Source organism: Mercenaria mercenaria, chromosome 18 (assembly GCF_021730395.1).
Source record: "Mercenaria mercenaria strain notata chromosome 18, MADL_Memer_1, whole genome shotgun sequence".
NCBI classification, from domain to species: domain Eukaryota; kingdom Metazoa; phylum Mollusca; class Bivalvia; order Venerida; family Veneridae; genus Mercenaria; species Mercenaria mercenaria.
Window position 1 is genome coordinate 58,410,202 of NC_069378.1, and position 13,653 is coordinate 58,423,854.

At 33.1% G+C, this 13,653-nt stretch overlaps 1 protein-coding gene and 1 long non-coding RNA gene across 3 annotated transcripts in view; one reads left to right on the forward strand and one right to left on the reverse strand.

Annotated features, from left to right (window-relative positions):
- Positions 1 to 13,653, forward strand: part of LOC123537827 (protein Wnt-6-like) — a 61,873-nt gene that overhangs the window by 329 nt on the left and 47,891 nt on the right. The window lies entirely within an intron of this gene.
- LOC123537828 (uncharacterized) overlaps positions 6,436 to 13,653 on the reverse strand; it is a 43,948-nt gene continuing 36,730 nt past the window's right edge. Inside the window, exon 3 of the long non-coding RNA XR_006683644.2 lies at positions 6,436 to 7,688. This is a non-coding gene — a long non-coding RNA (uncharacterized LOC123537828). The remainder of the gene's footprint in view (positions 7,689 to 13,653) is intronic.

The following is a 13,653-nucleotide window of genomic DNA, read 5'->3' on the forward strand; positions in this document are numbered from 1 at the left end:
GAACTCCAAGGGTTGTAAAAGGAAGGGTACGACTTACAATAATATCTTTTATTTTATCTTTTCCAGTGAATTATAGAGTTTTCTCAGTGAAATAAAAGTGATAATCCACATTTTTGAAACAGTAGAACAGTTTTTAATTTTTCACTGTTTTTGCCGAACTAGTTCCGGTCCTCCGTCGCGATTGAAGTCAAATTGTATAACGAGCGTTATAAATACCGGGGACCATAATGACGATGACGTCATTTTATTTGTGTTATGCTTACTGCTGACCTTTCCCGCGATTTTCGACATTTTATAAATTACGCAACAAAAGTACAGTTTTACACATAAAATAAAAAGAAAATTTGTTTGTGTCAGTGAAATATCAATTTTATTTCACTCATGAGCACCAAAAAAAAGCCATTTTCACTCGTGGCTACGCCACCCGTGAAAATATCAGTTTTTGGTGCTCACAAGTGAGATAAAACTGATATTCACTGAAACAAACAAATACCCTCTATATCTTTCACTGAAACAAACAAATATCCTCTAAGGGTTTGTTTTTGATTATCAAATAATGATTCGCATCCGTACGTAACTTTTAAAATATTCTAAGTAGAATAAGACAACTTACTGTAAAAACTTTATTGCTTGTTGTAGATTAAATTTCGTGTTTGCATCAAGCCACAAAATTAAAGTCTCAACGAGCATGATAAATTCACATTCATTATTCTTCAAAACTTGAAATCCACGAATAAAAAGCATTTTAACCAAATCCACAAAATTTTATGTCACCGAAATTAAACGAGTTCTAATTAAATTGATATCAAATATTGTAAACAAACAATTTTATGTTTCGAAATTTCTATGGGCCAAAAATACACGCAAGGATTTTCTTTATATTTTTGTCAATAAAATTGAAATGATTCAGTTTTTATCCTCAATATTCAATAATTTTCAGCTATCATTCAGAAGAAGGACATGTAGAATGATGTATAATTTATATCTTGCTTCTTTGCAAAATAAATTTTAAGGAAAAATCCTTGCAAATAAAATCTGCAATGAGATATTTTGGAAGTATGGAACGCAACCCAGAAAATAATATCAGAGTCAATATAATTGAGCCTGTTATAGAAGGTAAAGCCTGATTCAGATATGATATTGGAAAGTATTTTTTCTCGTTCACTTAAAGATCATTGCTTTGTTACTTTTTTTACAATTTTGCACTTAGTAGATCTCATGCTTTTCTGATTATTTAGTATAATGGCTGATAAATCTTTATTTAACAAAAGGATGAAAAGTTTGTCTCTTTTTGTCTTAGTGTTGGAAGGACGTAACAGAAAGCGACAATTTTCCAAGCCTGTGTCTGTCTATGTCGCATAGTAATTTAGAGTTTAAAGTATCACTTAAAGCATCACATAAGGTCATTCATAATATAGTATATATGTTTACTGTCAGTATCATTAAAATGTTGAGGCGTATATGAATTTTTTTCCGTTCTGTTAATACGTTCTTGCGCATTTGAAGAAAACGTGCCGCATCAATTGTTGTTAACCTGTGTTAATTAAATTCTATTTACAAGTTCTATTTCAAGGATGTTCCAACATCCATTTGGCAAATCCACGTATGAATTTCGCCAATATCCAACAAACACCTGGTTTAGGTTTTTATCGAAAAATTTCACATAATTCCATAAATGTTTATTTGCGAATCATGCTTGCATAAGTACAGATTCGTGATTTATGAAAACGTAGTGTCTCTATTTTTGTGAAGCTATTCATTCGTTGGGTATTGGTAAAAATCCTAAGTAACGCTTTTCTGCTATACCTTCGTCGGTAAAAATATGTCCCACGTTCAAAACGTTTTGATCTTCTTCGTTATACTCTTGGTATAATGACCAAAGATGTTTTCAAACTGTAATTTACAACAAAGCAATATTAACAGCAGACTCATTGATTGGAGTGTTCCTGAAAGTTACCAACATTCATTTTAAGTGTCGTGGACATACATACCGTTACTAAAATCATGTTGTCTTATCAGAGAATAACAATTTACTTCTTTAATTATATATTAGAAGGAACCTTACTACTAAATTAAGCATAATATTCATAATTTAGGTTAATAATTGACCGATCTAGTCACCGACTGTCTTCATTTCCTTGGGACTGGTCGTTGGCGTTGCTTAAATTTTACAACCTGTTGCACTTTCGTAAAGTATTGTGTGTTTTATGTCTTCTATTTCACTATTTCTGATTATCTGGGATCATGGATTCAGTCCGATGTTTCTGTCCAGTATAGTTTTTCTTGAGCAGGTGCTTGGGTGTTTGAGGGTTGTTGCACTTTTTCTCTTCTCGCGGACAGGCTTAATCAAACAGCATAATTATGGTTATTTTTCTTGATTGGTTCAATACTTCTTATATACTCATTTGTTTAAGATTTTATTTGTTACCTTCTTGATGACTGTTATTGTGTTTCTCGAAATTGTCGAAGATATTACTAGGTTAATTTGGATAAATTTTATGTGATTAGATTGCGGTGGATTTATACTTCCTGTCTGGTTGTAACTGACAGGACATGTGGTGAGACTCCATGACTCATGGCAGTTCTTAAAGCCGATTTAAAAATGATTTCATATTTGTCCTCTGTCTTGTCCAAAAGACTGTGTACATTGTACCACAGTTTTCCTGTAAACGATTTTTCGTTAACGTTACCTATAATGTTCTTCATAGCCTATGTATTATGCTTGCATGTCTATCACCGTGGCTCGGTGCCCCACTTTGTCCCTTTACTCGTTCGTTTTGCCCTAGTGTGTGTTGGATATTTATCCTTTTTTTTGGCTTTGTCTGTGCATGTGTGTGTCTACGTGTGCTTGTCTGTTTCAAGCCCGCGTGTTTTGGGTTGCTCTTTGGGGAGGCTGCGTTTTTGGAAGGTGGCTTTTCCTGTTGGATATTCATCCTTTTTTCTTTTTGTTTTCTATACATGCACTGCTGAAGGATTCTGAGTTTTGTGGAAAGTGACTTTTCTTACTAAATATGTACCTTGTTGTTTTGTTCTGTTGTTTTTATTCGCTACTTCATTTGTTTCTGACACATTTGCGTATGGCATATGAATAACTGTTGTTCGGAAAAACCTTCCTACTTATAAAATTACAGTAATTTGGCAGAAAAGTCTTTGGTTACTAAATGATAACTCTATATGGAAACCGGCATATAATGTTAAGTGCGAAAATGTGATATTGTATTATTAATTGCAAGTGCTATTTATTTATTGGTTAGAAATACCTTCAAATGATTCAATCACAATCATAACAAGTGGTCTGACTGAATTTGTTACTTTTATATTATAAGAATTAGTAGACACACACTTGCGATAGCAGCCGGTTATATTTGTCTTTGATCTGCGCAAGAGTGCCGAATATTTCATGCGAGAATGCAGTCTGAATGAGCTTGTCGTAGGAAAGTGGTTGTACGCATGCGCACAAAAAAAAGCAAGGTTGTCAAGCAGAACATCACTTTTCTCATAAATACTTATCCGGAAACCTGTATCAGCTGTCAGCACTGTGTTGCCCTGATTACAAAAATGTACTCTTTATTAAAAAAATGTTCAACAACAAAAAATGCATTCTAAAACAGTCCCAGCGCATGTAAAAAAGCAATAACTAAACTAAATGACACGTTGAAACAGATAAGAGCAGACAATAATGAAGAGTTAAATCACATTATTATCAACAAACCACTTGTATTAGATAGTCTATACTGAAATTTTCAATGGGTGTATAGGAACAATCTCCCAATCAGAGAGTCTGTGAGAAAATAGGTACTTGAGAATCATCATAGCATTGCCGCAAGGAAAGAAACCTTTAGAATTGAGGGAAACTGCGCATTTTGTTGTATTGACGGGGGATTTTAATATATTTTCCTTATCAACAACACTCGAAAATGTCTAAAAATAAGAAACTTTTATATATCTTATAAACGATCTTTAAATACTCATCGGCATATTTCAAGGGATTTTCTTTACAAAGTTTAAGACTATGTAAATATAAACTGGAGTAATTAATGACCTCAACTGAAATGGAATTTTAAGTGATCTCTGAATGAGTTGGTAAATGTGTAGATTTCTGACTGTAAAAGAGTAACAAACTGACTAGTAATGTTATAACCTGTTCATGGTGTATTAGAAACAGACAGTTATATTTCTCCGATTACTAATCAGCCAGCTGGAGTGAAACAACCCGTTCATTCAAAATACACAACCTGATATGATAGACATTATATTTTTTTGTATAATAAAACAGATTTACTATACAATTACAGTACATAGACCTTATAACGTTTTATGCCCTTACATAATTTTATCTACATGCCAAACCTACTCGACAGATTTCTATTATTTATAACATTTTCTTGTTATCCAGCGCTTGGTTATACTATACATAGGGGAGTCGCTCGGAAATAATTTTCGTTGATAAAGTGGTTAAGTCAATCTAGAAATTTTATCCCAACAAACAAGTGAAATTCTCATACATTTTAACTTCGAAAATGAAATCCATAAATGCATATTCCGAAACAGCCGTTTGGGGGAAAACCCAGGGAATTTCATGCCCACGAACGAATTTTAGTTCACAGTAAAGCAAATTAATGCCTTCTGAATCGGCTGTTGTGACCAGAACCTGTGACATTTGGCCAATACGACACACACTGTATCTATTACAGGGTCATTTTGAATGGTAAAATCGTTAAGGTAGTGGACCCGTAATGACATTCGGCAAATTACGTATCTTACGAATGCATTTCGGCATTTTACGGAAAGTTTTGTGCGCGGTGAACTACTTTACGTCCGAAGAAAGCTGAATTTCCTAACAAAAATACGTAATCGCCCGGATATTGCCGAGTGTCATTACGTAATCGCCCGGATATTGCCGCGTGTCATTACGTAATCGCGAAGGATATTGCCGCGTGTCATTACGTAATCACACGTATATTGCCGCGTGTCATTATGTAATCACACGGATATTACCGAGTGTCATTACGTAATCACACGGATATTACCGCGTGTCATTACGTAATCACACAGATATTACCGAGTGTCATTACGTAATCACACGGATACTGCCGCGTGTCATTACGGGTTCATAAAATTAATATTTCTGAGAAGCACATCCGCTCTGTTAAGAATTGTTTTGACAATGATTATTATCATCCTTCATGATGTTTATTGTAATTTTCATAAAACAGTCTGAATGTTTTACATCTTTTATAAGTGGCAGGAAATAAACAATGTGTCTGCGAACATATTCCAGGGTTACAGTTTACATTATGTAAATGATTTACTCTTGTCGACTAATCATTTATTTGTAAGTGTTTTAAGTTTCGAGTAGATTCAAGAAGATGTTATTATTCTATTTTGGCTTGTTTGATGAGACATAAAGATCAGCTGTTAAAATTTTTGTGACTAAATGGTGATGCATACTGTAACACATAAATATACGATATCGGCTCCTTCTGTTGACTGGCTTGTAGAAGGTCGACGGCTGTATCCAGGTGACCATCCTTGCTTGCAGTAAGGATCGGATTGATATGTAGGGTCTTCCTTCCTTCACCAATAAAATATGTTATGTCTCCGTATGACCGAGTATGTACCGGTGAAACCTAACAGATGTTTTGAAAGTGTAATTAACAACAAAGCAAAATTAATAGCAGACTCATTGATTGGAGTGTTCCTGAAAGTTACCAACAAATTCGAAATGAATCTTTCTGTTTTAAAACGAGCTGCTGGAGGTAAACTGGGCGCGTGCTCATGAGACTATACAATTATTGCCTTTTAGTGAGGCTGATATGTGGATTTATAGACCTGATAAAAGCGATATCACTTTTATCAGGTCGATAAATCTACATATCGACCGAACATAAAAGGCAACACATGTTTTAATACTAAATCCAGCCTACTTATAAGTATAAAAAACTAAATACAAATATATGCAGCCTTTTGTAATTTTTCGTAGTAAATTGTGTACGACGTCGCATTGTATTGATGTCAAACCATTGTTGTTTACGTATGACGTCACATTTATTCGTACCTAAGCGATTTCGCACGTGACAGTTTTCTGTGTGGTCAATATGTACTTTAGGCCCAGCCCATCAGTCAATATGATAATTTATCACAGATCTTGTGACCGTGTTTAATTTAATTATTTAAGCAAAGTGAGAGGTCATACTCAACAGTTATGTAATGCCCATTGTAAGGTTTTAGAGATTGGGAATTTTCGTTTACGCTTAATTAAACGGTTTTATAGTTTGAAGTCTTAAAAGCGATGTTATGTTAAGAATTCGCGAGTGGCATTATTCGCGAATATGAACGCAAATAAAGTCATCTCGAATATCATCAAATCTACCTATTGTATCAGAGCAAGTTGGTTTCGTTCAAGGTAGTTGGACGGGGTTATGATACCACAACGGTAGTTAGGTATTTATTCAATCAATTTAACACATTCAAATCAGGTAACATTTCTTATTCAGTTTGATAAAACAATAGGTTTGATGTCATCCGTAATATTTACCTGTGTACAATATTGTCCATATCTTATTTACAAAATCCTCGATTTTTGTAATTTGTGTCTTTGTAAATAAATTGTAGTTTTCGTTCTGTTCTGTTCCATTCTAGAAGGTAGTGAGTTACTTGTGACACATTGCTTATTACTAACCATCAATACATTTATTTCCGAAAGTATAGAAATGCTTCATTTGTAAATACATGTAATTATAATTATTACATACTCAATAAAACATTCCGTTAAGTTACAGTGGAACCTGAAACGTCAATATTATTCCATATTGACGTTCAAATTTCATATCAGGTGCGTGACGTCATTTGTGACGTCAGTTTCCTGCATTCCGTCGCGTTTAAAAGTTTAACGACAATATTTTCAATTTTACACAGGCTGAAGAACAAATTATATCACTTATATAATAATTGTAAGTGTAGTTTTTGTATGTAATAAAAAGAGTATTAGATTTGCATCGAGAAATAAATATGCACTCGTTCTTTTGCGGAATAATATTGTGCTCCTAAAGTCGCGCAATATTTCCGCTGCAGAACTTGTGCATATTTCCCGATACAAATCTAATAACCTATAAATATAAAGTCTTTGAGAAGTTCTGTGCCACTATGTGTCATTACTCTCGTCCTGACTGTAAGAAATTCTAAAGCGGAAGTCAGGCAGTGAAATTGATGACAGTTTCTCTAACTGCAATAGGCTTTGAAAGCGAACAGCATGGATCCTGACCAGACTGCGCGGATGCACAGGCTGGTCTGGATCCATGCTGGTCGCAAAGCCACTATGTTGGTTTTCTCATGACGCGGCTCATTTCGCGTTGTGGTTTTCGATGTTTGATGTACGTTTCTATTTGTTGTAAAAACCATAAAAAATCCGTGTACACTCCCTTAAAAAACTATTACAACAAAGAAATACATTTTTCATATATTTTAGCATTTAACATATAAACGCTTATAATTTAAAGAAATTAATTACATAAAACAAATCGCTGTCGATATTTTGAAAAAGGAACAGCTGATAGCGTTTCCGTCTTATTCTCCATTAGGACAGCATAAGCAGGGCGTACTATTCTTCTGTTGACATTTAGCACAATGTCCGGGGTGAAAATATTTTCGATGCTTTCTTCGATGCTGTCTTCAAGTTCTTTGATTGCCTGAAAGCCAGAAATAAATACGTTGATTACATGATATAAAAGAGTACAGTCAAGCAAAATGAGAAAGTTTAATCCTACATTGATTACACATATCTCAATTACGTATATACTATAACATTGTCAGATAGCATCGCAATAAAATGTCTATGTAATGCTGTGTCTATTTGTTTACATATCGATATGTAAACATATGTTTAATCGAACTTCTATTAGAAATTTATGAAATTAGTCAACAGATCTATAAGTATATCCTGAAGAAGCACAAAAAGCAAGAGTACAAATTAATAACTGACTAGCCTTGAATGAATTTGTACACGAGAGGAAATGAAATGTGCCACACCACTAACGCGCCCAAGAAACGGCTAAAGCGGACCTCTGTTATAAGAAATATTAAATTGACTCAATAATGCAAAAGGATCAGACATATTTGCAACATTCAGCCTTAGAAGTAAGGGGTGACCAAAACCTTGAGAAAAAATTAGTATCGATCCAGCTAGGTAACAAAGTGATAATTCCACAATTTCAGTGGCTCTGAAATAATGCAGAACAGTAACAGTGGTAATTTTCTTTTAAATTTCATAAATAAAGAATGTTTACATACTACAAAATGTGAGAATACGCGTTCTTATGTTTTCGGATAATTTAGTCCAGGTAGTTCTAGCTGTCTGAATGGTATTTCATTACAGACCTAATCGAAGACCAAACTCCCAAATTAATGGCAGATTTGGTTTTTTGAGTGTGTTCTAGAGAGGCAAAGGTATATACCACACTGTTTAAGCACCCAGCACCAGCGGAATTCTATTATACATAAAGATTGAATGGACCCTATGATTAAGAAAATAAAACAACATTGATTCCCGGTACGGGGAGATATTTTTCGGTCATAGCTTTCGAGAGAACAATAATTTAGAGGCGATAGTATCGTATTTTTTTCTCGAAGTTACAATAACATTACAGAAAGCTTAAAATTGATTTCGTAGTTTTATTCAGGACGTTTGAAACTAGAACCTAAAGTACAAACTCTTCTTTGCAATCCTAGTGTGTGTTAACCTTTACCCTGCTAAATTTCTAAAATGGACTAATCTATCATTCAGTTTGGACAGTACCCTTTATTATTCGAAGGAATGTTCACTGAAAATTTACTGACTGAATAGCGAACAGTACATTCTGATCTTGCTCTACACAGGTCGCAAAGGGAGGTTCACGTGCCACCAGCAGGCTAAAGGGTAAAAGCTAAACGTTGATAGTCAGGGATGTGTTTCTGTAAACATTGGCAGAAATTATGTTGAGTAGGTTTTTTTTATTTCTTTAGGTATGTGTAAGAACCTTTTGCATCTTTACAATATTATATTCCTCTCCCAGTGCTTCGATTCTTTTGCTTTTAGGTACATATGTACAACCATTCCCTCCATTACCAATCATGCCCGCGTTAACCGTTGAATTGTTTAATTTTAAAATCTGCTAAAAATACCAGTTGGTAAAGTCATCTTATAACTCTGTGTGTGAGTCTGGCATCAAAATGGGCCATTCTCCAAATATTAGTTCATGTGCTGTGAGCCTTAATTTACATCCAAAGTAACATTTTATCACCCAGTGTACCTTTCAAGAAATGAAATAAAATATCAAAAAATATCCCCTGTCTGTTAAGACATGTGGTAAAGTTATTTATTTGAAGTAGACAGACAGTGAACGGTCCATTTGTATTCATAAAACATTACGACATGAATCGAACCTTTGGGGGATCATAAACGAGTGGTGGTGCGATACGGTATTTTCGATGAGCCATAACAAAACATTATAACTTCAGTTGAGGCTTCTAAATGAAGAACAGGTGTTTGTTGTTTAATGGAATAACTTGTACCGTGCTACAGATGGTAAGAATCGTTAATAATCAATTAAATGTGTATAAAAGAGTTGCGAATTTTCCACTCAATTGGTTCCGTTGTCTTTCCCGCCAATAAATAGTTGATCCAGTGTTAAGGTTATGCTACTGATGTCATGTGACTGTCTGGTTATTTAAGAAAAAAATGTGAAAATTCAGTGTACGTAATTATCTTTATTTCAAAAGTTGTAAAACAAACAGCTTAAATAGAAGCGCTGGTAAGAGAAAATATAAACAACGAAATAATTATTGTTATGGTGAACCATAATCTTCTAAATTATATGAACTGTATAAAATGATATGAAAGGTATGGTATGAATTGTATAAAATCTACCAAATAGTATGAACTGTAATGTTTGAACGGTATAAAATCTACCAAATAGTATGAACTGTAATGTTTGAATGGTATACAATCTACCAAATAGTATGAACTGCGTAGTATGAACAGTATAAAATCTATCAAATAGTATGAACTGTAAAGTATGAACAGTATAAAATCTACCAAATAGTATGAATTGTAATGTTTGAATGGTATAAAATCTACCAAATAGTATGAACTGTAATGTTTGAATGGTATACAATCTACCAAATAGTATGAACTGCGTAGTATGAACAGTATAAAATCTATCAAATAGTATGAACTGTAAAGTATGAACAGTATAAAATCTACCAGATAGTATGAACTGGAAAGTAGGAAAAGTATAAAATCTACCAAATAGTATGAACTGCATAGCATGAACAGTATAAAATCTATCAAATAGTATGAACTGTAAAGTATGAACAGTATAAAATCTATCAAATAGTAGGATTTTAGAGTACAGACTGTAAACAGTATATACTGTATCTATAGTCATAAACATCACGATGTCAAAACTATTATGATTCTTTTAAAGATAATACAAACCAGTATTTAAACAAAGATAATCGATAATGCCGCTGCAATCAGAGATCTATTTTTTGAGTGTATTTTAGGAAGACCTGCAGGAAGCTGCAGACTAATAAAGAAATGTACTCTTATACAAAATCGAGACAGCAGTTAAAATATTTGTTCCGCCGTTTTCATTAATCATAGCTGCCACCAGTAGTTACCTTTTTCATTTGGTGTCTGTTATTTATTTTAAATCGGTAAGAATGTTTTCATGGTCGTATTACGTGTATAAGACAGTAACATTCTGTTTAGGTACACCGGTTAAAAGCCATAAGTTAAGGGCTTCTAAAATAATATTTAGACATTTAATTAATTGAACAACTTTGTTTTCCCTTTGGTTTTGGCATGGTGGTTGTAATTCACGTGTCTGGTAAATTACTCTCAGCATCATTGTAAAGCATACAAACTAAAGCTACTGAAAACGTGCTTTTTGAACTACGCACTTTCTGTTCTGCTAGTTCACATGAAAAGACTAAGTCATAAATAAGCATGATAAAACGCAATAATGTTTTAATAGGAAATCTTTGGGTTTGGTCTTGAAACACACCATCTTGTGCCGATTACTTATATATCTAACTTTCAGTACAATTTCTAGTTTTCTTACTCAAAATAACCTTTAAATCCAAATCTCTGTTCAAAATTATTTGTATTTTCTCATTTAAAGATATGCAAAATCGGAAATATTTCATTCCATTGCAAGAGTGAAAAATATCCTTTTTTTTCCAAAGAATTTATTTTCATATGTTTTATATATTTTATAAATAATTCGTTACGTACAGTTCATCAACAAATTGATTTTGAAATGCATTGAAATAATATCAGGTTTTTCATGAAATTTTCAAGAAAAAAAAAATTTTTTTTTGACAAAAGTTTAAATTTCAAAAAGGTGGTTTTTGCAACAGAAAATTCCTTTCAATGTTTGTGTGATGATAATTGTTTAAGTAGCCTAATGATCCCCAGACTTTCAAAAATATGGATATGTATGATTTCTTATTGGTTATAAGCCGGTTTCGCCCGCTAATGATCGAAGTTTTCCCATTGAAAAAAAAAAACAACTTTAATTGTTATATAAGAGCAAGTGTTCTATCTCCCTAAAAGTCGTAAAACTTGCTTTGGCATCAATGACGTAAGGAATAAAAAAGACTGTTTGAATGCCTATCTAACTGATAAAATTTCTTGTCTCTTAAAATATTTCGACTTACAAAACTTGATTACATAGTATTAGTACTCCTTACGGTGAACAAATGAATTGTTGTGGTCGAAATATTTTTCGTCAGGGATTGTTTATTTTTGTAAATTCGGTTGCTGAAGTAAAACTCGTAGTCAGTTACTGTTTTAATTTAGTTTTGTTTTGAGACAGACAGTGTGGAATGTTAAGCAGAAATTTAGAACTTAGATCTTATGTACCACTTTTCTTTGTAATTTACTAACTGAATTATGCCTATTAATCAAACTCCATCCATATTACAAATCAGACGTCACTCAATTCACTGTACAAATCCCCTGTGCATTTGAACAATCATTAGATTATGTGAGTAAATACTATATTAGGATGTAATATAAAGCTAAGCCTTGTAAATAAGTGTCTGACAAACTAAAATAAAAAGAAAGATGAACAAATCCTTTAATTTTTCAGATTTTATTTAATTTTTAAGGATTTCACAGGAACTGAGGAAAGATCGGGTGATCCCGGTAATTTTCAACATGTTTCGATGACGCACCATAAACCCAGTGGTGTTTTTGCCACTGACCGTTTCAAGGCGGTACCCAGCTGTATTCCTTTATTTGTTCGTTTTGTCCTCGTATGTTTGCTTTGTATATGTGTGTGTTAGAAGTGTGCATATTTTCGTGCTGTGGGTTTCGTTTTGGGAAGGCTGCGTTTTTGGAACGTGACATTCCCTGTGTGATATTTATCCTTGTTTCTGTTACGTAAATAACGTTTGTGGTTTTGCAATACCCATATGATCAACAAGAAGATCATTTGGGAGCGTATAACACAACTGAGCAAAATGAAAATCGCAGACTCGTTTGGAATGCCCAACACCCTTCATGCCTCTTCATCGGAATCCCATTATACATATGCATTGAATGGACTCCGTGATTCCAAAAACATTACTTCAGTCTATTTCTAGAACATGTAGTTTCGTTATATTTTATCAAAGTGGGGCTCATTTGCGAGTTATAGATTTTGTTTAGAGACGTTATAATGACAGGGTAGGATGTTAGGAAATATTGCTGTAAAATAAAACGAATACTGGCTTTTCTTTACTTTTATAACGTTGCATATGGATTTACAAAATGAAGACTAGAAATATGTTATTTGAATGATTTGTCACGTATTTTCGCGAGTTAATGTCAGATAATGACTTTCAAAACAAAATTATGACTTTTGACGGTTTCTTTAAATTGGCTTATTAAACAGGACATCATGGAACATCATGTACCTTTATTAATGTAAGAGCAAAATCTAAATATATTCTCAATATTTTGTAACACACGAGAACAATAGTGTAGCCTTTATTCATGTTTCACCTATTGTGTCTTCATTCTGAAGAGCTCATATGAAGGTAATAAGAACTTTTTAACTTTTGGAACTGTATACAGCGGTTTTGAGTAAAAATAGACTATATGCTTGTTAACCATTAGTATGATCGGGTTTCAGGTAATCAATCCCATTTAAGCAAAATTTGACGACATTTTTCACATTTCGTATATTCTTTCAGAACAAAAAAAAAACCCATTGTACAGTGTTAGATCCCTTTTACATGTGTATAGATTTTTATGAAATTTTGTAATTACTTTCCCTTAATTTTAATACATCTGAAAGGCTAAACATTTTTTTATTTCAATACAATTTCTAGTTTTGAATTTGATAGATATAGGATTTTTCAAAAATATGAATCAAAATACAAGTTCAAAAAGTATGTCCAGCTTCTGAATTCATCTATTTCCAATCTATCTTGGCTGCACAACCAAAAAAGGCGAAGGTAGGTAATGATATTTTTTCATACTAACATTTCTAATGAAATCAGTTAAATATATAGCTGTTAATGCAAATCTTTAACAAATATTATAAGAAATAGGTCTTATATCAATATCATTCCCTTGGCAAAGTGTATGTTTATCAAATTAATACTAAAGGCTAAATTAACTCT